The sequence below is a fragment of the Rattus rattus genome, chromosome 12, assembly GCF_011064425.1.
Source record: "Rattus rattus isolate New Zealand chromosome 12, Rrattus_CSIRO_v1, whole genome shotgun sequence".
In the NCBI taxonomy this organism is placed as follows: domain Eukaryota; kingdom Metazoa; phylum Chordata; class Mammalia; order Rodentia; family Muridae; genus Rattus; species Rattus rattus.
The window spans coordinates 89,322,430-89,346,571 of NC_046165.1; the positions used below are offsets into that span (position 1 = coordinate 89,322,430).

At 46.1% G+C, this 24,142-nt stretch overlaps 1 protein-coding gene and 1 pseudogene across 1 annotated transcript in view; one reads left to right on the plus strand and one right to left on the minus strand.

Annotated features, from left to right (window-relative positions):
* Positions 1-15,745, minus strand: part of LOC116913860 — a 156,925-nt pseudogene extending 141,180 nt beyond the window's left edge.
* Ube2e2 (ubiquitin conjugating enzyme E2 E2) overlaps positions 1-24,142 on the plus strand; it is a 270,161-nt gene that overhangs the window by 173,225 nt on the left and 72,794 nt on the right. The gene's annotated exons all lie outside the window — the stretch shown is intronic.

Sequence of the window (24,142 nt, forward strand, 5' to 3'; positions counted from 1 at the left end):
CTGAATGTTACTGTAGCGTTCACATTAACTTTTGTGCTTCCTTAAGCCCAGTCTGCACTTAGGTCCTTGAAGGTCATATCCATCTCCTTCACTCAAGGCCTGGGTCATGGATGGTATCATTAATAGCTATTTAGGCAATGAATGACCAGGTAACAAAAATCGGAGAAAGAGAGGCAGCCTGCCTTAACATGAGAGCCACACACTGACCTTAACATGAGAGCCACACACTGACCTAAGAAGCCGATCTGAACATTTCTGTTCATGCTCAAATGGCCATTGATGACATTAGTGCTCACACTGACTGGTGTGTGTGCATGGGCACGCGCGCGCGCACACACACACACACACACACACACACAGCACACACACAGACACACAGACACACACACAGCACACACACACACACACACACACACACACACAGACACACACACACACACAGAGCACACACACAGACACACACACACACACACACACACACACACAGACACACACACCATACCCACACAGACACACACACACACACACACACACACACACACACACACACAGAGAGACACACACACACACACACACATACCCCACACACACACACACACACACACACACACACACACACACACACACACACAATTAACCAAACAGAATGTCAGCAAAGCCTCACTCTGGGACACACACAAGGGACTATATTGTGGGAAACAGCAGTCCCAGACTGCAAGGGAAATCCCAAAGCCATGGCTCCGATTGGGACAGCCCTTCTACAACAGTTTATTTTACTCACACTGTGTTGTCTGGAGCCCACGATTGAAAATCATTACAAACATTCAACCTCACTGAAACAAAATGTGTGTGTCTGAGAGGAAACCACTGTTGTTTAATATGGTGGCTTTATAGTGCTTCGGAAAATGACTTAGCCATTTTATAGCCATTGAAATGATACATTACATAGACATTCAAAGGTTTCATTAACGCATGTGATCTGTTACGTGGATTTAAAACGCACATCTCTTTCTCAGGCCAGACAGCTGCATGGTCTGCATGAGGTGGCAGACCTCAGCCCCTGTCCACCATGCCTTGGGTAGGAAAACAGGAGCTACCACATCTCGTCAGAGTGCTGTATGCTTAGACAGAATGGTTCTGTCTTAGGATTTGAACAGAGCACTATATGTGGACTTAGAGATTGGTGTGATGAAGAAGATGATCACATATAGAAAAGCAGTGACCATCCGGCACAGTGGTTGTCATTAAGCTTCAGCAGAGGAAGCTTCTGTTTTTAAAACCACTGTCCTTAAACTAAGGCAGTGTTTTTATTCTAATGGCTAAGACTACTGTGAAGAAAATGTTTTCTGTGGATATCAGGGTGCTTGTAGGTAGACAGGAAGCCTTTCAGAATTTAATTTTGAATGGGTCTGTCTGGGTCAGTGACCTCATAATCTTTTCAGAATGAAACTTGGCCATGAAGCACTAGTGTGCCCCACCTCTGGGAACTTTGGTCAGCTCCTGAAAGGCATGTCTATCTTTCGTGTTTGATAAAGAGCTTTCTTTCTTCCTGTACCTTTGGAAGCATTCTTATCTGAGTGTGTACTGGAACTGTTCATACTGATGGTGTGAAGACCGCAACTGTATAACCCTCTGTTTGCAGAAATGAGCCTGTCTTGACCCAAGCGGTTGAGGTTGAGAAGGAAGTCAGGACTTCTCTGTGCATTAGTCACCTTTCCTTTGCTATGCCCAGCCACTAACAAAAGCAGCTTAAGGAAAGCGTTCATTTTGACTCATGGTGTGAGGGGATGCGATCCATCATGGAGAGGGAAGGCAGAGTGGCCTGGGCAGGCTCTGGCAGGAGAGCATGACACTTTACTCTTACCTCACCATGTCAGAGAGCAAAGAAGGGAACGCTGTGCTCAGCTGCCTTCCTCCCTTCCTCCTTTTATCCTGTTGCTGACCCAATTTCATGGTGCCACCCACATTCATGACAGTTATCCCCAGTCACTTAATCATCTCAGAAGAAGCCCTCAAAGATGTGCCTTGTCAATACCCTGGCTGTGTCTCTGTCCAGTCAAACTGTCCATCAGAATGCCCATCACACGGTAGAGGATATTTGATCAGACTGTGAACCCCAAGGTTGTGTTATTTACTGGAAAAAAACTGCTTTTAATAGTGGAGTGGCTCAGCCTTAGCACATTTGTTTAATCCAAGAGTTTTCTACTTGAATATTGAAAACAGGATTAAATAAAGTCAACCATAGGTCAAGAGGCGGGGCAAGCAACCAGCTGACAGGAAGTGGACATAGAAGTGTTAAGAAGAAAACAGTAAAGGGACTCAGGAAGACTGATAGGGAGATGCACAGGAAGTAGGGGGGAGGGACTTTGAGTTTGAAGGAGGTTATTTGAGAGAGCGTAAGAGAGGGTATTTGACAGTTGGACATCATCGGCTGAAGAGGAAGGTCGGTTGGGTCCTTCCTCTGCCTCTCTGAACTAGCATCTGGCTCCCCAGGCTCTACTGGTAAAATCAAACCACTGAGATTTGTTTAAAAAAACAACAATCACAGTCTACTAAATTAATATTTTCTCTCATGGGAATATATCCCAAGTTCTCCAATAGCCAAGTCAAGACCAACTTTAAACCAACAGTAGCATTATGGCTTCCGTGCCTCCTTCTCCTTGACACCTTAGAAAATGAGCCTTGTAGTCATCATAAATATGATCCCCTAAGGAGAGGGGAATTGTTTTTTAAAGATTTATTTATGTTATGTATGTGAGTACACTGTCGCTGTCTTCAGACAACACCAGAAGAGGGCATCGGATCTCATTACAGATGGTTGTGAGCCACCATGTGGTTGCTGGGATTTGAACTCAGGACCTCGGGAAGAGCAGTCAGTGCTCTTAACCGCTGAGCCATCTCTCTAGCTCAGAAAAGAAAATTTTTAAGAATTTTCATTTCAAAGTGTATTTACCTGTATTGACCTTAGTTTAATTATTTTATAATATTAAGAAAATTTACTCAATCTTAAAATTACAGACAAATATCTATTTAAATATACCAAGTTTATTTTCTGCAAGTTTTAATTTGCAGCTTCAATATATGTGTAGAAGTAATTACATGCATTAAACTAACCTCTTCATTTCATTATTCCTTTTTAATGAGACTATAAAGTGCAGCACATTAGTGCAGGGTCGCAGTGCTAGGACAGAACATTGAAATCAGTGCACACTCGTTACAGCAGGATACTTGGACGTCTCAAATTTGATTCTGATCAGTGAGCTACTGAAATCTTAAGTTAAATGTTTTTCTATTTTATTTTACCTACTGAGTAAATATCCTTCCCCTTCTGGGCCATCAGTCGAATTCGCCTGCATCAGAAAATGCTAATCATACCGGTTGCATGGAGCACAGAGGAGCTCAGTTTGAGCTTTTTCTACCCAGGTACAATTGCTGATAGCAGCGGCCTTGCTGGTGTGCGTCTGTGATCCGTGCACTCAAGAGTCACAGTAGGACGGCTGTGAGTTCCAGCCTGGGTCACAAAGTGAGAACAAGGACCAACTGTCCACAGAGAGAACTGTCCACCTTGCTGTCCACAGAGAGAACTGTCCACCTTGCTGTCCACAAGAGAACTGTCCACCTTGCTGTCCACAGAGAGAACTGTCCACCACAGAGAGAACTGTCCACCTTGCTGTCCACAGAGAGACTGTCCACCTTGCTGTCCACAGTCCACAGAGAAGACTGTCCACCTTGCTGTCCACAGAGAGGTCCACTGTCCACAGAGAGAAGTGTCCACCTTGCTGTCCACAGAGAGAACTGTCCACCTTGACAGAGGACTGTCCACCTTGTCCACAGAGAGAAGTGTCCACCTTGCTGTCCACAGAGAGAAGTGTCCACCTTGCTGTCCACAGAGAGAACTGTCCACCTTGCTGTCCACAGAGAGAAAGTGTCCACCTTGCTGTCCACAGAGAGAACTGTCCACCTTGCTGTCCACAGAGAGAACTGTCCACCTTGCTGTCCACTGGACTCCTCTACTAAGGGTGGAAGCGTCTGAGGACTTCAGATTGTTGCCAGGGACCCCGTCTTATCACGCAGTGTCATCACGGGGCGATATTGTCACAGCTTACCCCTGAGGCAGGGAAGGCAGAGAGCCAAGGGGAGCTAAGCCGGTCACGTGGCTCCATCTGCTGAGAACTTCCTTCTGCATTCCTCGTGCCTACAGTGACATCTCTCAGGAGGCACCGATAGAAGAGCTGGTCTATCTGCTGTCCCCTGAAGCAGGACCAGCTGAATTATACAGAGGCCAAGCAAGCCGTAGCCAGGAACCAACCACTTCAATGCGTGAGAGGCAGCGTGCACTTCATTTTGGCTGCAGCTCGGCAGACCTAGTTCTCACGCGGGCTCATCGCCGTGAGAGTGATGGATATGTCCCTATTCTCTGACAAGAAGTGTCTGTGTTGTCTGGCTTATTTTAATACATTTTCATTTCCTGAAGGTACCAGAACGAAAGAGATAATGAAGGCAAAAATAAACAAACAAACAAACGCCTGGACGCAGCTAGTTGTCTCGAACTGTGTCAGGAACTCACAGTAGTATGCAGCTGGTGGTTTCTAATGAAGCTATCCAGTTGCTTAAGCATCGTGTCGGCCACTGAATGCCATTCTTCTTGGCTGTTAAGTTTGACGGTTAAAATGTAAACACTGGAAAGCTGTCGGTCTCACTGCTGTGGGCCTCGGGGGGACATTTCCGGATGACAGTATGAAATTTTAAAAAAGATGAGCATTAGTGTTACAGTTGAAAATTGTTGAAGAGGGAAAACACTAGTTTGTGTGTCAGCTTGGTGCCCGTCATCTATCCATGGGTGGACTTGTTCAGCGTCACAGCGCTGTAGCTGCCACCTAGACTTCAGGCTTGCTTGTGAGCAGTGCCTTGGGAGAGCGTGCATCACAGCGGGTTCTGCGCTCATGGCCTTGCATTGCTGTGCGCACGTGGACAGTTACTCGCGAAGACCTATAAGTGAATGCTCACAGTCTTACCGAATTCCTTTTTGTGGCATGCATCACCCACAATTCTGCCGTCCCCAGTTGACTCTTAAGTTACTTGAATGTGAAAGATGGTTTTTCTGAGAATTGTATGTTAAACGCCATCAATTTTTTTTTAGATTCATTTACTCCATTGTATGTGTTTGAGTGTTTCCTGCATGTGACCTGTATGCACACTACATACATTCTTGGTGCCTGCAGGAGTCAAGAGAGGAGGCTTAGGAACTAGTGTTGGACATGGTTGTGAAGCCGAGATGGGTGCTGGGAACCAAACCCAGGTCTCCTGGATGAGAAGCAAATGTTCTCACTGCTGAACCAGCTCTCCAGCCCCTCGTGAATTTTTTTTTTAAAGACTTGATTGAAAGCAAAGTGCAAAAGTTATGTTTGCAAAACAAGGGAGCATATGGCTATGGACATGGGATATGTGCAGGTGGTACCCGTGCCAGCTGAGGCAGGAGGTGTGAATACCCTGACAGGTTAACGCAGTTCTGGCTCCCACAAGCGTTAGTGCTCCTGAGCTGAAGTCCTAGTCCTGAAAGAGCAGCAAGTACTCTGAATTGCTGAGCCACCTCTCTAGGCCCTGACCAGCTGGGTCAGAATTTGATTCCTAACTTAAAATCGCCTGTAACTTGAGCCAGTTGGGTTTGTCACACAGCAGAACTCTCGTTGTCACACACAGGCACGCTCCGTTGCACCTGCACAGTTCTGGTTGGAGTGGAAAGTTGGCCAGCTTGGTCCCTGGGAACGGACAGCATTGCATTTTGCTCATTCTGAAAGGGCAGGAGGAAGACAGCTGCTCCCTGGGGGACAGCAAGGGGAGGGATTTTAACTCATTCTCAAAATGCCACAAAGGACCACAGAGACAGACAGCTGCCCCAGGTTCGGGCTCACATGCTGGGGGATCCCCTTCTCTGTGACCCTGTCTCCAAGCAGAATGCCCAGTTGCTCAGAGCAAGCCAGCCTGGGGCGCTCTGTCCCTGTTCTCGTGTGACTCTGTCCTGTTCCTGTGTGACTCTGTCCTGTTCCTCGTGTGACTCTGTCCTGTTCCTCGTGTGACTCTGTCCTGTTCCTCGTGTGACTCTGTCCTGTTCCTCATGTGACTCTGTCCTGTTCCTCATGTGACTCTGTCCTGTTCCTCGTGTGACTACGCATGAACTGCTGAGGGCGAGCCTGACTTTTCAGCAGGATGCTCAGTGAAATGACTGCTGTGTGAGGGGAGCAGTGCCTGAGTACCTGGGCCACAGCTTTGAGAAAGTGACAGCTCCATGTAAGAAGCTTCGTGACCTACGCGTCGGTCCTTCCTTCCGTACCACACTGGCCTCTGGAGTTCTTCTGGCTAATGTGAACCATTTCAAAGGTCTCAGTTAAATCCTCTAGTTGTACTTGTGATAGATACTCTCTGTTTATTAAAAATATTGAACTTTGGATGAAAGTAGGCAGACTGTTTAAAAGTTTATTATTTCTACTGGAAACACTTTTTCCAGTCTAATTCCTCCTTGCCATGAACACTACAAAATACACTACATCCTTAGTTTGTTTTAAAGGAGGTTGGGATAAATGTGGTTGTAAGACAGACAAATTCCCAGGTTTTAGCCACAGAATGCTTGCCTGGCTCCCCATGAGCCTCTGGGCTCATTCCAGCACCACATACACTGGGTGTGGGGGCTCACATCTGTAATCTCAGGAGGATCACAAATTCAAGGTCACCCTCGGCCACATAGCTGAGTGGACGCATCCAACTACGTGAGGTCCATCTCAAAATTATTACTTAATAAAAGTAAGAGAATTTAAAAAAAAAAAAACTAAGAATTGTTGAGCGCTCTCTTTTTATGTAGTGATTTCTCCTTTGAAATTTGTATAGGTATTGGGCTGGAGAGATGGCTCAATGGTTAAGAGAACTGACTGCTCTTCCAGATGGTCCTGAGTTCAATTCCCAGCAACCACATGGTGGCTTACAACCATAATGGGATCTGATGCCCTCTTCTGCTGTGTCAGCAACAGCATACGCATATACATTCAATAAATAAATAAATAAATAAATGTTTAAAAAGAAAAGAAAATTGTATAGGTAAAAAGACTAGGACTAAGGTGTGGACACCTATAACTTGGGTATGTAAAGCTCCCACTGTGTGCTTTTTTAAGTTTGAAGAGCCTTCAAAGCCATGGGGAGTAATAAATGAGATACTGCAGATAAACAGCTTTACAAAACCATAAGTACACCGGTCAGTATAGACTTCTCTAATCCTCAGACCCAGTTCTCTTCTGGAGACAAATGCTGCTCACTCACTGCTGCTAGAACACAGTGCCAAGCAGGCAGCCATCCTTCCAACCTCACGGCAGTGATGGCAGCTCCCCAATCCGAAGACTACAAGTCCTGCTGTAGGCTGTCCTCAGAATCAGGCACAATCATCTCACTAACTGCCGGTTTAACCTGTGAGCAGGACAGGCCACTAGGATCCTCAGGAGAGAGGTGAGGAGAGGTTTTCTTTTCCTCACTTGTGTTCTGCTTTGATTTCTCTCTGTGAGATAACACGTTTTTAGACGGCCATTGTGCTGCTAGTTTTATGTCAGCTTAGCACCAGCTTGGATCATTTGGGAAGCTGGAGCCTCCAGCGAGAAAATGCCGCCACCAGACTGGCCTGAGAGCAAGGGAGTGGGGCGCTTTCTTGATTGGTAACTGACAGGAGGCCCTAGCTCACTGTGGGTGGCGCCTCCCTGGGCTGCTGGCCTCCTGGGTTCTGGTGAAAGGAAGCTGGGCTGGCCAGGGGGAGAGAGCTAGTGAGCCGCATGCCCCATGGCTTCCACCGCTGCTTCTGCCCTCAGACTCCTGCCCTGGAGGGTAAATTACTTGAGGTAACATGAAGTAAACCCAGGGCTCTTTCAAGTTGATTCTGGTCATGGTGTTTTATCACAGTAATAGATACCCTCACTAAGATACCCATTAACTACTCTAAAACGTAATTAACTTTAAGTATATTAACATTCTTATCTACATGATGTGTTTATTGATTATTATTTTATGGAAGCATTTCTTGGCGTTTATTACATTAGAAAAAGCAAAACAAAGAAGTTAGAAGAATTACTTACTCACGCCTTACTGTCCTGTGTACCTCGAGTCTCATCCAAAACTATCAGACCAAACACTAAATTGTGGGGGAAACATAAGACAGGTGTCAGGCTAGAGGAGGGCAGCAAAGCATGCTGGGAAATGAGTGTTCCTCACAGCGGGCTCTCTTACAGCACGGGAAGGGTCGCCTCCTAGCAGACCATGCACAGTACTCAGCCTGCACACAGCAGGTCATTCCCTCTGCATCTCACAAGAAGTCACACCGAGACAATGCACCTAGAGTGACAGCCCTTCTAAAGCAATACGGAAACTAAGAAAAACCCCCAGCTGCTAAACCAGTTCTTGAAGGCACACGGATATGCACGCTGGAATTAAACAGTTTTCCATATGTCGTTGTATATGGTATTTACTGAGCTGGAGGAAAATTTGAGTTTAGCTGAACTACATTCAAATTCTGACCCTTAGAAGCATCTGGGGAGTATTTCACACACATTGTGATGTGCTTTACAGTTACAGGTACAGCTTTTCTGTGCAGTTACCCCAACAAGTAGGGACTGCCTGGCCTCCTGTAGCCTAATCCAGGCCTGCAGCAGGGTTTGTTCTCAGTTCTTCCTGTGATTCACGAAGCTTCATTAGCAAAGGAAAGGAATGGCCTCAGGTGTGACTAAGCAAGTCCTCTCTGGGGCCAGGAATACAGTTCCTGTTGACCAAATGGGGGAAGGAGCGCCAGCTTACAGGATGGGCTGTGACAACTCAGATTCCTTCTGTAAATGACGGTTTGAAGTGGACTTCCGTTTGGCTTCAGTTTTCCACTTTACTTACTTGGGCATGTGATCTAAACTGAACACAGATCTGCGGTCACACATTTTCTGCCTGTTAGGCTTTCAGAGTTTGCCAGATGCTTTTTACCAAACACATCTATTCCTTCTCAAATGAATTTTACCATTCAGTTACATTTCTGTAGCTAATAAAATGACTTTTTTCTTCTGTAAGCCTACCCAGGTAAAAAAAGATCAAAGATGAAAATACAAGAGATAAAACTAAGAGGCATTGTAAATTATCCCATGATTCGTTGCACGGGCATTAAGAGTTGTGTGATGACTTTTAGCCCATCTCCAAATTGTAATTATGAGAAAACAAGTGGGGGCGGGGGTTAACGAACCATCTCTATGATGAAACAACACTTAAAACTACCCAGAGTTTGCACAGATGAGGGGACTGCAGCTGTGTGCTGGAGAATTGTCCACACACACCCAGGACCTCTGTGGCAACCCCTCCTGACCCAGGTGTGTCACAGCAGCCCAGCATGGAAGCAGGTCCTGCATGCCTGGGGCGAGTTACAGTGTTAAGGAAGACCCTGGGAAAGGTTCACAGGCTGATAGAACTGGTTCCTGTCCTGTGTGAGCTTTAGAGTCTCTGAACCCTGTAAGACCACAGGGCAGAAGGAAGACCCCTTCTCTCAACATAGTCTGCATCGGTTCGTGTAGTCGTGATTAGCACTTAAAGTTTGAAAACAAGAACACATACTTTAAACCAAACCGTTTTCTTCTGACAGTAGAAAGCTTTTCCCCACCCTCATTTCAGGTCTAATGGCTTTGATAAAGTCAGACGCTCATTTCTGCTTCACGGATGCGATGCCCCTGACAGCAGGTAAAGTGGCTTAGCCAATGCTCACAGAGCACAGCTGTGCCAAGCAGCCTCAGCTCAGTGTGTGACATACAGACACTTGCACAGCTGTTTGTGTTTGAGCCAAGTCTGCCTCGTTTGGTAATTTGAGCCACTGAATTGCCTCGCCAAGGTCATCTGATCCGTGGTTGGAGTTAATATAAAAGCCAGACAGACAAGCAAAGCTGAGTTCCAGATCCGGTTCAAGCCGCAGCTGCCTGGGTTGACCTAGTCTCTTTGCCTGCCACACAGTGTTCTGCAGAGATGGCAGTACCCACATAGACCAGCTCTGCTCTCAGATCCCTTCCTTGCCTGTGGTTTATGTAGAAAGCTTACCAGGATGCTTTGCTGGGTGTGAAGCATCTGTAGATGAGCAGGAAGTGGGAGAGTGCTGTGATCACTTCATAGAAATGTGTAGCTTCGTCCGTCCAGCAAGGCAGCAGAGGACAGAAGCGCAGGCATCACCTCAAGACCCATGGGACCCCTGATAATCACAGAAAGGTAAAAAGTCTTCTCATCCGGGCCAGGTTGGGGGCGGGGGTGGGGGTCTCTAGGTCTTCAGGAGACAGCAGCTGGGCCTTAGAGGATAGCGAAGCTCAGATATACTGAAGCCAGAGGCGTGTTCACACTTAGGGAGACTGAAGGCATGGACATCCTTGGGAGAAACAAAAGCAGAAACTACGGCGCTCTGTCTTGTTGATTTGAAGAAGTTGTGACCTTTCAGTCAGGATTTGTAACTGCCTGGAAGAATTAAGAACAGAATCCATCTGTCCATCACACTGAGGAAAGCCTGAGGCTTGATCATTTCCTGGTCAGTTTCATTAATAAACGAAATGATCAACCCTCAGTTTTTCCTCAGTGTGATCAGATAGGTTCTGTTCTTAATTCTTCTCTCACCAATACTTGGGGAAAGGGGATGTGAAGTTTTACATACTGACGTTAATTTTACAATTCCGCACACAGTATCCAGTTTCATCATGAGCATGACTTTAAAAATGCTATACAGATAAAAGGTAATGACTTGCGTTTGTGATATGGTGTGGTTTCTGGAATAAAGCACGAGCACTCGTGGCTTTTCATCATCAGTCCCAGGCAAATATCTCTGGTATTAAACAAATACAGTCTATTTCCCACGATCATGCCATTTGAAGTATATTACATCTTCAATATGAAGTTAACATATTCTGCTTGAAATGTCTTGATTGCATTACATATTCCAAAAACTCCAACCACTGCAGTAAAACTGCTACCTCAAGAATAATGTGACATGATGATGTGACATTTATATTAAATGTGATTTTCACCTATTGTGTCGAGTTTTCTGAAATTATAACCAACTGTAATTCCATCGAGCTCTGGTTGCCATGTAAACTTGGGAGTGAGCTGAAGTGATCTGTCATAAATACCCCACTATGGAATTTATTTGAAATGCATTGTAGCATTTTTAATAATACAAGCTTAGCATCATTCAGGATGAAGCATTATATTGTTACATAGCATAATTCAGAAATGTTTCCATGTTACTGTCACCATATTGTATTAATTTCAATTTGATGTTTTCATTGTTAACACTCTCTGTACTTCGTACACAGCATTTGCTTCGTACCGCTAGGAACTGTGCATGAACATAACCCATTATTTCTGTGGGTAGGTGCAGCAGGGGAAAGAACCAGGGCTTGCAGTCTACAGAGATTATCGCAAAGATTGCAATGTTCTTGATAAGTTAAAATGTGCAGAGTCGACAAACTGACCCTGGGCCCCGTTTCCAAGCAAGAGGTTTGTGTATCATTCTCATAGCTGATCACACTTCTGCTCATAAGCTCCTGGCCTGTCCCCAGCTACAAAAGCACAACCAGACCCAGCAGAAGCACTTAGCCAGACAGGAGCAGTGGGACGGCCTCTGAGGGTAAGCGGCTCCCTGAGCAGAGAGTAAAGAACGTTTCACCCAGTGTCTTACTGATGTGAGGTGGCTCATTAATCTGCTGTTGGAGGCTTTTGCTTCTTTACTCCAAAGTCTTACATGATGAGTTATTAAAGCCAATATATTACACCATTAGTGCACTTGAACTGGGGTGACTGCAGTGCTCTAGAATGACTCTCCTCTAGAACAGTGGGCCAATCTAGAAAGAACGTCTGTTTAACATCTTAGTGATGTCAGCTATTCATGCAAAGTTTACCACTGTCCAGACAGCTTTCTGGAGCAAAATGGAGGACTCCCTTCACTAGCAGGGCTTCCCCTTCTCTGACCTTAACCTCTACACCTCTGTACCTGTGGAATGTCACATAGCCTTGGTTAAGATTCAACTTCCTTTCTCCCTAAAAAACCCATTCAGCTAGCACCCGAGATTCCTGGAATGCCTCTCTATGTTGATAAGGCATCTGGTACCTTAAGCCTTCATGACCTTTGCCCATCCTGGATATTCTGACCCCCGTCCCCTTGAATCACCCCCAAAGTTGATCTGTCTCCCCTGGTCGCAGCTGGCCCTGATGTGTCATCATCACGTAGGCTCACAGAGCTTCCAAACCCCATCTGTCATCTCTGCTCATTTGCTCTCATGGACCAATATCACCAAAGATCCCCTGGGGCGGGGAGGCTCACAGATAGATTAATATTCCCGCACCTTAGATCGGTGGGTGGCTCCGGGTAAAAAGATGAATCTTATGTGACATAGAGAGCTGTACTTTTCAGTTCCAGTGTCGTGAAATGATTTACACTACTAGCAGTGTAGTAGTTAGTCAGGAAAGGACCTGATCACCTATTCTCATTGAAGGTCAGTAACGAATTCATTGTCTGATTTTAACATGAAAATACTGGACTGCCTGGCCTCTCAGAGCCTATCCGTGGTTATGTGGCGGCCAATTTGAAATTCTATAGTAACAAAAATCCCCCAGAAAGAGCCCACGGACTCTTGCCTTCCTAGTGCTTTCTACACAGTGTGCGTCTCAATCCACTTAGCCCTCATCTTCCCAGCTGGCTTTTCTGCCTAAATGTATATGGTGGGACTCGGTTACAGAATTGCTTAAGCCATTCCAATTGAATGCCTACTGAATCCCTCTCAAACAGACCTCAAAGGAAGAGTAAATGTTCACTCTCCCTAACCATGAGTTATATATTGTGTCTGTCTGTCTGTCCACTGCCAACCTTTCTCTTTTTTTTGTAAGGCTGCAAATCAACCCCAGGACCATACCTCTGCTAGGCAGTCACTTGGTTTGTAAGCTCAAAGCATTTTGTGAAGTACTTGAAGGGAATAAAGTATTTAACAGGGAATACTTTAGGGTGTGTGTGTGTGTGTGTGTGTGTGTGTGTGTGTGTGTGTGTATAGACTAGTGTGAGTGCTGGTGTCCGTGAAGGCCTGAAGAGGGTGTTGTATTACCTGGGTGTGTCAACTGGAGAGCCACCTGGCGTGGGTGCTTGGAACCAAACTTAGATCCTTTGCAAGAGTAACAAACACCTTACCCACTGAGCCATCTCTCTAGCCCCAGAACACATTTGGAGGACTGACTTTTTTCCCTGTAATGGGAGACCACTTGCAAAGATATTGCCAAGTGGGACCTTACCCACACTGCAGAATGATTTCTGGTAGTGAGAAGCAAACACTATTAAAATTTAGAATTATTATGTGTTCATTTTAACCTATTGTAAGAAAATATACACATGCACACACCCGGACTCCCAAAGCTACGGAATTTTGCTGCTCAGCAAATGTGGGCCACTCCTCCCTGTCCTGATCCAGCATTTTACCTTCTCTTGTTAATTGTCCTGCTGCTGTCTTCATTGCCCCTGGAGCTGACAGCATACAAATTCAGCAGGGTGTTTTCTCTCCTTCTAGTCAAATAATATTCTTTGAGGAAAAAAAAAGAGCAGTCGATGCCTAAGGAAGGAAGTACGGGTGTCCTCCTCCACACCACTCACAGGTGGGCGGCATAGGGCCAAAACCGAACAAAGTGTGTTACGTCACACATACTGAGGAAACGGCACGGTATGCACTTGAGAATCTGCTGATTCTAGCAAGCAGTCTCAGGACTCAGAGAGAGAGTCACTTGGCTTGGGGACAATTACATTGGGTGACAATCACTAAGAAATAGTCCTAGATGTCTGCTTAGTTGACAGAGGAAGCTGACTACCATTAACGGAACACCTCAGAATGGGGAAAGGCGATGTAACCCATTGCCTGGCCTGGAACAGAGCAAACAGCTGATACAAGGATCCTGGCCAGAACTGACGTGCTGCTTGCATGAATTTGAGCCAGTCATGCATCTGTTGGTTTCCCTGATCTCTAAATTGAGCATGATGGAATCCATCTCACAGTCTGTTGGGACTCCATTAGAACATGGTATCTGGATGCCTGGTGTATTTTGAGTATACTCTAAGCTTGCTTTTATGTGACCCTTGTTGGATCTCCATGGACTCTTTGGAGAGAGAGGGTTGGTAGTGGGGAGAGAGAGAATGTGTATTCTGAGACAAGATCTCAGTGTGTTGCCCACAGGCAGATCTCAAAACCCTAGGCACAAACGACCTGTCACCTCAGCCACCTCAGCCACCTCAGCCTCTGTGTGACAGATGCACACCTCAGGGCCCAGCTTAAGACAAGCATCTTGGTCACCATATTCTCAGAGTTTGTCTCAGTCCAGGGTACAGTCACAAAGTGCCTTAGGCTGGTTGTCTCAACATGAGAATTTCTCTCTTACAGTTCTAGCATCTGAAAGTCAGTTTAGGATCGGGGTGCCAGTTCTCTCAGGCTCTGGCGATGCTCGTAGCTGGTGCTCCCTTCCTTGAGGGTGAGGGTACTGTCTGAGGTCCCTTTAAGTGATGTCCCATTCACCAGGGCTGTGACCTCCCAAAGAATTTGCCTCCCACTAACACCACTGCACTAGGAGCTGTGGCTACAGCAGATGAATTTGTATGGAAGTAGACACACACGGTTCAGTTCACAACACGCACAACCTATGGAAATTATTTTTAAGCTCTGTAGGGAGTCCTGCAGGAAACTTGTAGCAAATACAAAGAGAAAAATGGATCCATCTCAGCTGAATAAGGGATTAACAGGATATGATATTCACACTATGGCTTTGCCGTTTGTGGTAACACTGGACACTGGGTGACTTTGTTCCATGTTCTCCTCTGTCCACTAAGACCCTCTGTGTATGGCACACAGGGTGTTCACACGCCTCAGTAACAAGTTTTAAAGCAGAGTCGAACCCTCCAAGCCGATGGGCAGTTCGCTGAATTCTATTTTATCTTGCATGCATCAGGCTTGACTTCTCATTATATTGCATATAATTAAATAAATTTCAAGAGAATATAACACTGATCAGCTCCAGGTTTTAGTGAAGGAGTATATCTATTGAAGATACAAATGAAGTCTGATGCTAGTTTAGGTTTTTTTCATTTGAGGTTCTCTGATTTCTAAAATAAACACATCCATCTATCTATCTATCTACCTATCTATCTATCATCTATCACACACACACACACACACACACACACACACACACACACACACACACACACACTCCTTATATGCTCTTATCTGGCAGATTGGCAGGTTTCCAGAGAAGGCCTTGTTTACAATATGGAGGTCCAGCTCATACTTCAGAATCTGCCAGAATCTTTTTTTTTTTTTTTTTTTTTTTTTTTTTTTTTTTTTTTTTTTTGGAGCTGGGGACCCAACCCAGGGCCTTCTTGCACCCAGGGCCTTGCGCTTCCTAGGTAAGCGCTCTACCACTGAGCTAAATCCTCAGCCCCGCCAGAATCTTAAAGCCGGGTCTTTAAGATTCTGTGCCCTTGCCTTCCTGGCTTGCTACAGTTCCCAGTGTGATTTTGCCCTTCCTACCTCACACAGATCGCAGTGTCCCTGCAGGGAAAGCTCCTGAAAAGGTTACAGATACTGTCCTCTTGGTCGGCTGGACCAATGGCCGGCCAGTCTGGGAGCTCTGAGTCTGTGGGCGTGTGGTTCACCACAGCAGATGCCAGAATATCCGGCTTAATCATAGTGCAGCTCTGTCTGTCCCGACAAACAGCTATATTTGGAGTTTAAGGTTTTTGGTCTGTTTGGGGTTTTTCTTTTCCTCTAAAATTATGTTATTTAACATAACCCATCCATCACATCTCTTGAAGGATTTTGGCATCGTGAATAGATAAGATTAAGTGAGAGAAGTATAACTTGGTTGATCCTTTCTGAGATCATGTTTGAAGTCTGTAATCTGACTTGAATTTTCACATTTGATCTTCGAGAAGAGCTGAACTCAGAACCACATCGTTGGGTTCCGAGAGTGACAGTGACAGCAGAGGTTAAAGAAGAAGTGAAACCCAGTGCCGAGCTTCGCAGGGACCCGCAGCAGCATGCTGGCCACTGCTCCCCCACGCCTTTGAAAACAGGAGCAAATGCTTTATTTATAAAGCTCTTGCTGGAACTCCATCCTTGAAATCTGCATTCTCGCCCCAGTTTGTCTCTGCAGCAGCACTTTCTGAAAGCCAGTTCACCCACCGAGACTTGAATTTCTTACTGCACCCCAACAGTGGTATTGGGCTCAATTTCAAACTCTGCCCTTGTGCTAGCCTACGGAGAGGCAAAGGATCATTTTGCCACGGGAGGGGGTCTTGGTTTCTGTCTCTGCTTTGACCCAGGTGTTGCTCTAATGCAGCACTGGCCTTGAGCTCACTATGTAGCCCAGGTGGGCTTTAAATTGATGGCAGCCATGCCTTAGCTTCCTGTGTACCGTGGCTCCAGGTGTGCTCCAAACCCATCAGGACGTGATGTTTTCATGCTCCTGGGTGTTTTGTCAGCTGGAGGAAAACAGTGACGATGCCTAGTCCACTCTCTGCCACTCTCCAGTATACCTGTCTCTCAGGATCTCTGCCGACCTCGCAGTGATCACTGAGTCCAGGGTGGAGCCTGAGCACAGCGCCCAGTGTCTTCACCCCTGTGCCCCGTGAGGTCCACATCTGCAGTGTCTTTCCCAGAGGCCCTTCCTTAGTGGCCGTCTTTCAGCAGGCATCTTTGGTGCCCATTCCTTTTGTCTAGTTTATAATCAGGGCAGCCTAAAATAACGAAGGCCTGTGCTTTCCAAGCATTCTTGATATTTGCATATTGTTTTTATCATATATTAATTATACAAAATGGATTTTATTATATTTCATGCATGTATACAAAGAAATTCAGCCATTCTTACCCTCAATGTCTTTATGACATCAGAAGTCCAGTCCAATCTGACAGTCTCATCAGGATACTTCTGTTGGGTGCTTAGCACATCTTGAACTTTTGCCTCTAAGCCAGTGGTTCTCACCCTTCCTAACGTTACGACCCTGGTGTTGTAGTGACCCCCAGCTATAAAGTTATTTTCACTGCTACTTCATAACAGTAATTTCGCTGCTGTTATGAATTGTAAATAAATACCTGTGTTTTCCAATAGTCTTAGTTAGGGTTTTACTACTGTGAACAGACACCAGGACCAAGGCAAGTCTTAAGGACAAGTATTTGAGGCCGGCTTACAGGTTCAGAGGTTCAGTCCAGTATCATCAAGGTGGGAACATGGCAGCATCCAGGCAGGCATGGTGCAGGAGAGCTGAGAGTTCTACATCGTCATCTGAAAGCTGCTAGTGGAAGATCACTTCCAGGTAGCTAGGGTGAGGGTCTTAAGTCTACAACCACAGTGACACTCCTACTCCAACAGGGCCACACCTTCTAATAGTGCTACTCCCTGGGCCAAGCAAATACAAACCATCACATTCCACTCCCCAGCCCTCATAGGCTTGTTCAAACACATGAGTCTATGGGGGCCATACCTAAACATACCATGATACAAAAACATTTAGTCCAGCTTCCAAAGTCCCCATAGTCTACAGAAGTCTCAACAATGTTAAAAGTCCAAAGTTCAAGGTCTCTTCTGAGGTTCATCCAATCACTTACTGCAATTCCCAAAGCAAGACATGAACCCAGCCGGGCAAACTGCAAACTCTACATCTCCGTGTCTGATGTCAAAGGGGTCCTTAAATCCCCAACTCCATTTCCATCTCTGTTGACTGCGACAGACTCCTTTCTGCTGGGCTGGTTCCACTCCCCGTTAGCAGCTTTCCTCAGCAGATTGCCCACAGCTCTGGCATCTCCAGTCAGGAACTGCACTGTGACAATTCTACAAGGTATCTATCTGGTTATTCTAAGGTAAATACACTACTATGTCAAAGTGTGCTGGGCACCCTGACGGCAGGGTGAGGCCAGCAGCCTACCTCATGCAGCAGTGAACCTGAGGCCGTATAGTGTGTGTAATCCAAGCCGAGGCTGTTGGTGTGGTGGTGTGAAAAGCATCGATTGACCAATCCTCTGCTTAGAGACTTAAAATGAGAGACGTCGCTGGTCATGCGCTGGTTTGACTATTGAGTGGTGACAATCCATGGCGAGCAGGGAAGTCCCCGAGGTCCCTTCAGCACTGGGAGTTTGGGTCAAGTTCTGCACTGGAAGCCCATTGCCTGCCCATGCCCCACGCTGCTTTCCACATTGCTTAGGGACCAGGTAGGTCCTTATTCCTTTAATCCGAAATTATTTATCAATATTGGTTTGCCCTTCTGTCAGCTAAACAGTGGAAAGGTCACCCGTTTTGAGGCATCATTGCTGGCGAAGATCATGAAGTCGTTTGTGTTGGTACAGATAGAGCGTAATTATTATACTAGACGTTCTAAGTCTTCTTTACATTGTAGATCTTATTGGCACAGACACGGAGTACGATCATTATACTACATACTCTAAGATTCATGGCACTGGCAGTCAAACACCACCTAAGGATATTGACCCACAATGTAAACTTAACAAATCCAAATTATTTGCTCTCATTTTTAGCACATTGTGTTTAATAAGTTCCCATCCCATCCCATGTATTATAACAGCCTTCATGGTGTGGTCAGCCTGGGATGGAGCGCCACGCTGACTGCCTGGTGCCCGTGGTGATTTAACTGTGGAAGCTTTATTTAAATTCCTTATTGTCCCTTTTTATTAAAAATCAAAAATCTCTTGTCTGTGTTTTCACATTATTTCACTGAACTAAAGAGATGTAATCATTAACCAAATTGCCATCTTAAGCATTACATTGTGAGTGTTTAACATGCTCTAGTTATAAACAGTGTAATTGTGTTTTCGGTGAATAAGCTGTCAGCCCAAAATAGAAATAAAATAGAACTCTCACAGAATTTTTCTTGATTCTAAGGGTTGTGCAAACCCTTAGCTAGCTGTGCATACAGAGATGGTCTTGCAGTTCAAAGACAAAGCTGTGTCAGGCACTGACTGACAGAATATTAGCAGCTTTTATATGATTCGCTCTTAATGGACACACTGTAACTTAGGGAAGTAATTCCATAAACCAATACCTAAATGCCCTTACACAGGGTGTTTCAGAGGATTTTAGTTGGTTAGTTTAAGAACTATTTTGAATCACTACCATAACTCACTCTCTGATTCATCATCACCGCTCATCTCAGACTGTACCTCTACATGTGTGTGCACACATGTATTCACACATATATGCAGAAGTTCTTTCACATGTAGCTTTATGCATATGCACAGCAGACTAATTTACTTACTAGAAGACATGTTCCATGAATAAAACCTTGGAGGTATTTACAACTAAGTCTACATACAGCACGTGGCTCACAGAAGGCTCTTAGAATGTATGTGTTTTAAATGTTTTATCATTTGAGAATTTGGCATTGTGGGGTTGGGGATTTAGCTCAGTGGTAGAGAGCTTGCCTAGCAAGCACAAGGCCCTGAGTTCGGTCCCCAGTTCCGAAAAAAAAAAAAAAAAAAAAAAAAAAAAAGAGAATTTGGCATTGTAAATGTGTTTTGTTCAAACCTCCCTCCTGTCTGCCCCACTCCCAACTCCTTCCATACTTCCCACCTCTAATCTCCCTTTCCAGTGTCATGTGCTCTTTTTTAAACCCACCAAGTCCACTTAGTCAGTGTCTGCAGGGCTGTGGGGCCTTTCACCAGAGCCTGTCAGGCCATTTCCAAAGCAAGCTGACTGCCCATCCCCAGCAGCCTTTTCAGCTGTAAGCACCAGAAATGGCAGAGGACCCTGGGAAGCAGGGTCTTCTGGATGAACTCGCAGCCCCTGTGGCAGTGGCACAAGATCTACACAAGATCAAGATCAAGCCAGCCAGAATCAGAATCCCGGCAGGGCATTTATGAGCCCTCCCATCCGTGCTGGACTTTGCTTTTGCTGCCTCTCTGCCCTCTGCAGAGCTGCGTTGGCCTTCTGAATGCATGAGTGAATTAATAAGAGAGTTACTCTTATGCTGTAGTTGAAACACTCATGGGACACATGTGTTTCTTCAGACAAAACCTCCACTGACGTGGCTCTGCTGTTGTATCTGAATGAGGGTGGTTTGCTGGGTGGGTCCTATGACACTGTGACCTAAGGCATGGGAGGTTGCCATGGGGATCCTAGCTAACCTTATGTTCTGTATGTAATATGTCATGCAGTATACATTCTTGAATTCATTATAATAGGGTTATATATTATATTACATATTTAATGTATATGTGTATTATAGTTTTATTTGTTTGGGACGCTTGTATACACGTGTGCCCATGGATGCTGGAATATGTTTTTCAGAATTCGGTTTTCTCAGTCCCCGTATGTCAGTCTCAGCTGAGCAACGGCCCCTCGTCCTAGATCTCACTGCTCCATGGTCCTTTCTGTCCTACATCCTTTTTCATGCATGTTAGTTCTTAAGTGGATTCTTATAAATCCCACATATCATGGAAGGGTAGAAGGTCTGGGTGTTAACTAGGATGTCAGTAATGTCAAACATTTCACAGTATGTGGGCAGAATCTCCACTTGGGGTCCAAGTTCTGCCCTGCCGATGGGGTGTGAGGAACACCTCTGGAGAGGTGAAACTCGGGGAGCGCTAGACTGTGTTTACCCTGCACCAGTGTTGTCAGGCGCTGGGTTAGGGAAGCTCTGAGACACTGCTCAGGAGGTGGGAAAATGCAGCCTGGGATGTGGTAGCCTGAAGCTGGGGTTCCCAAGGTCCTGGGCATCCAAGTCACTGCTGGGACAGGGGCACAGCACAGTGGAGTTGGGAACAAAGGGTTGGGGTCCATGGGCCTTCGAGGAGTCCTGGACATCCAGGCACCACTGAGCCTCGAGGAGTTGAGAGGAGAATGGGGTCCCACGGGCTGAGGAGGGTGAGGATCTCGGGCCTGGGGAAATGGAAACTCTGGCTTAGCTATTGGTGCAAATCCTTAGCTTGGTGGAGGGTTGTCTGAGAGCACAGAGGGGGCTTGTGCAGAAGACTTAGGCTGTGGCTCATTAGTCTGAAGGCTTTTTCCGTGCTCCCCACGGGATTCTTGATGAAAGAGACAGGCTGTGTTTATCCATACCATTTGTTGACCTTTCATCATAAACAGTGGGTGTGTACCACTTTCTCAGGGTGGACCAGAGATTAAATACCTTTTGCGGGGAGGAATGTCCAGGCAGGGAAGCTCATTGGCCAAACATTCATGGCCTCTAGATACCTCATTATCGTGGAGAACTCTGTTTGGGGCCATGTGACCACCATAGGTCACGTTTCCTGTGTGGAAAGGGTGGCACCTGTTCCAGGCCGGGAATCTGATAGGGAGCGGGAATCACCTATCATCTCAGGTGGGTGCCCGGGTGCTGGGGACTCTGGACCCCTCGATCTTACCAAGTTTCCTGGCATGGTCCACTGTCCCACATCCACCTAAATACAGTACCAAAGCTGAACATACAGGTATTTTCATTAAAGAAAACTTGGGGTGGGAGATTTTCTCATTATCAACTTCTTAAAATAACATATTTCCTAACAGCTTCTGATCTGGAGGACAATTGCAAAGATGACGAGAACTTCTCCCCATTTCCTCCTCCACGCCTCAACTTAAGTTCTAAAGAAACATGGCGGCTGCTAGGTTTGAGTGTGTTTCCCCAGCCAACGTCATGCTGGAGTTGGCCCCCACTGAAAGGTGTATGAGGTGGGGCCCCGTAAGGATTGAAGGCAGAGATGGGGCTGCGCTTCTGTGAGAGAAGTGCAGCCCTCATGGCCCACAGTGGATCACACTGCAGGAGGTCAGCTCCAAAACCCTGATGGTTTGCCCCTGTCCACCTGCTACCTGCTGCCTGCACCACAGTGCCATCTGCTTGCAAGGGCAGCACTGGTAGATGACCTTTGACCCTTGGCCTTGAACCGTAAGCCGACATAAATCTTTGTAATTCTCATCTGCGGTTTGTGACATTGGCAATGAACCATGACTGACAGCTGCTCGATGCATTGTGTCCTGGCTGGAAACTGTGAACAGAAATAGAACACTAAATAAAAATACAAGAAATCGCAATTACGTTTGAGTTCTAGTTGGTCAGAGATCATGACAAAAACACCATAATAACAGAACTGGGCCATGCGAGTGCTTGAGAACCCTGTCTTTGCCGTGTTTCTATAAACAGTTCCTGTGCTGAGGATCAAACCCAGACCCTGCCCGTGTAGGCAGGCGCTCATCCCAGTATCCAGTTGGACTCTATCCCAGCCCTTACACCTAGGACTTTTGAAGTAGAAATCTGATTTTTAAAGATGCATGCCTCGCAGAGGGAAAGAATGTTTGGTCGCGCACACTCAGTACTGAAAAGCCTGGCTTCCCTGTCAGTTCACACAGTCGGTTCCAAGGTGCCTAGGACTGGAAGGCGAGGAGACCAGTGCAGCCCTCAGGGAGCTGCAGTCTGGACAGGCAGGCTGGGCCAGTCTTTCTGTCTCCTGCCAGTTATTAATCTCCAAGCTTGGTACACAAAATTCAGAGAGGAGCCAGGGAACCGAAGGAAGCATTAAAAAAAAAAACCTCAATTTATGAATGAGTAAAATTGCTCGGTGTGGGGGTGAGACTTTGAGTCTCTGTCCACAGCTGCATTGGCTTCCCAGTCAGGGCACTGCCGATACCATGTCCAACAGCAACAGAAGGAAAGCACCCAGTTCTAGCAAACCTCTGGGGAAAGCTTCCCACTGATTAGAAAGTTAAACTTCACGTCTTGTGTTCCGTCATGAGGAAGACTGTCCTTTGGTTTGGGGGTTGGGGTTGTGTCTTTGCCGAAGAGGTCTAAACCATGATTGGAGGTCCCCAGCTCTCTGGACAAATGGCATGTTCTTCGATTTGAAAGGGACTACTGGATAGTGACGTTTTATCATAAACCGTCCACGCTGTTGGTTATCTTAACACAGAGGCCTGACACTCTTGCTTCAGAGTGTTGATCTTCCCAACAGAAAGTCAATCCATCAAAGCAAAGAAGGGCCATCAGGGCAGAGCTGCCATGATGTGCTACCTTCCCCCGTGTCTCAGCCTTAGCCTGTCAGATGCTGCTCCAGCGGGTCCTCCTGGGTCTGCAGGACTGAGGCTGGAATGCCCATCTTTGAACTGATCACTTGGCACTCTCCCAAGCTTTGGTTTTCAAGGTGGCCACTCCAGGTCCTTAGCATCTGTTGCTATTGAGCACAATTAGCCTTTTAAACTGCTAGGTTCCATCACAAACTAAAGCTCCCCTGGTCGTCAGGGTTGGTCTCTCTGGGGTCTTAATTATTCATCCCCAGCTTTGTTTCTCCCAGCAGCCTGGGCTGCACTTTATTGCTGGGAAGTTGATGCCGACTGGGATGTGGGTAGATTAAACCCTCTTGGCAGGCTCCCTCCCCACCCCACACTGCGAGCTGGAGATGGGCAGTTATTTCTCACACCACGGTGCTACCTAAAGCAAAGCCTCTTGGTCTCAGAGACGTCCATCTTGTCCCGAGGTAAGGATGTTGCCGAGCAGTGGCTCTCAACCAAACCTTCCGTAAGATCTGCTCGCTTTGCCTAGAGACAAGGAAGGCAAAGGCTGGGATCTGAAAGGCAGTAATAGCTGCTACAGAAAGCTGATGTTGATACCACGACTAATGAACTGTGTGGATGCTGAATCATGAAGCTGAGTGCTAAGTCACTTCTCTAAATGTTTCCCAAGGGCAAACTGTAGAATTGCATGCGAAAGCCAGAATGTAATGGGCAGTCCCCATAAAACCATTGAACAGTAGCTTATGACATCGTGGAAAACTGCGTCAGAAATGCCTGAGAACTGTGAGGAATGCAGGAAACTGTCTTTGCTTTCCTTCGAAAACCACCCTCTATAACTTTAATTATTTTTCAAAGCCTATCTTTAATGACTTAAAGACTTAAACCTCCCTTGTAGCTCTCTACCCCCGAGAGGTAGTGGAGGGAAAGAATACAGACACAGGATTGGGCAGGAAGGGGGTTGTTTAGAAAGGTTCTTTGGAGCAACTCCCGTCTGTGTTGTCTGAAAATCAGCAGTTCAGTTCACAGGTCAGCAGGGGCAGCTTGATCTACTGGCAAACACTTCATGGATACACAA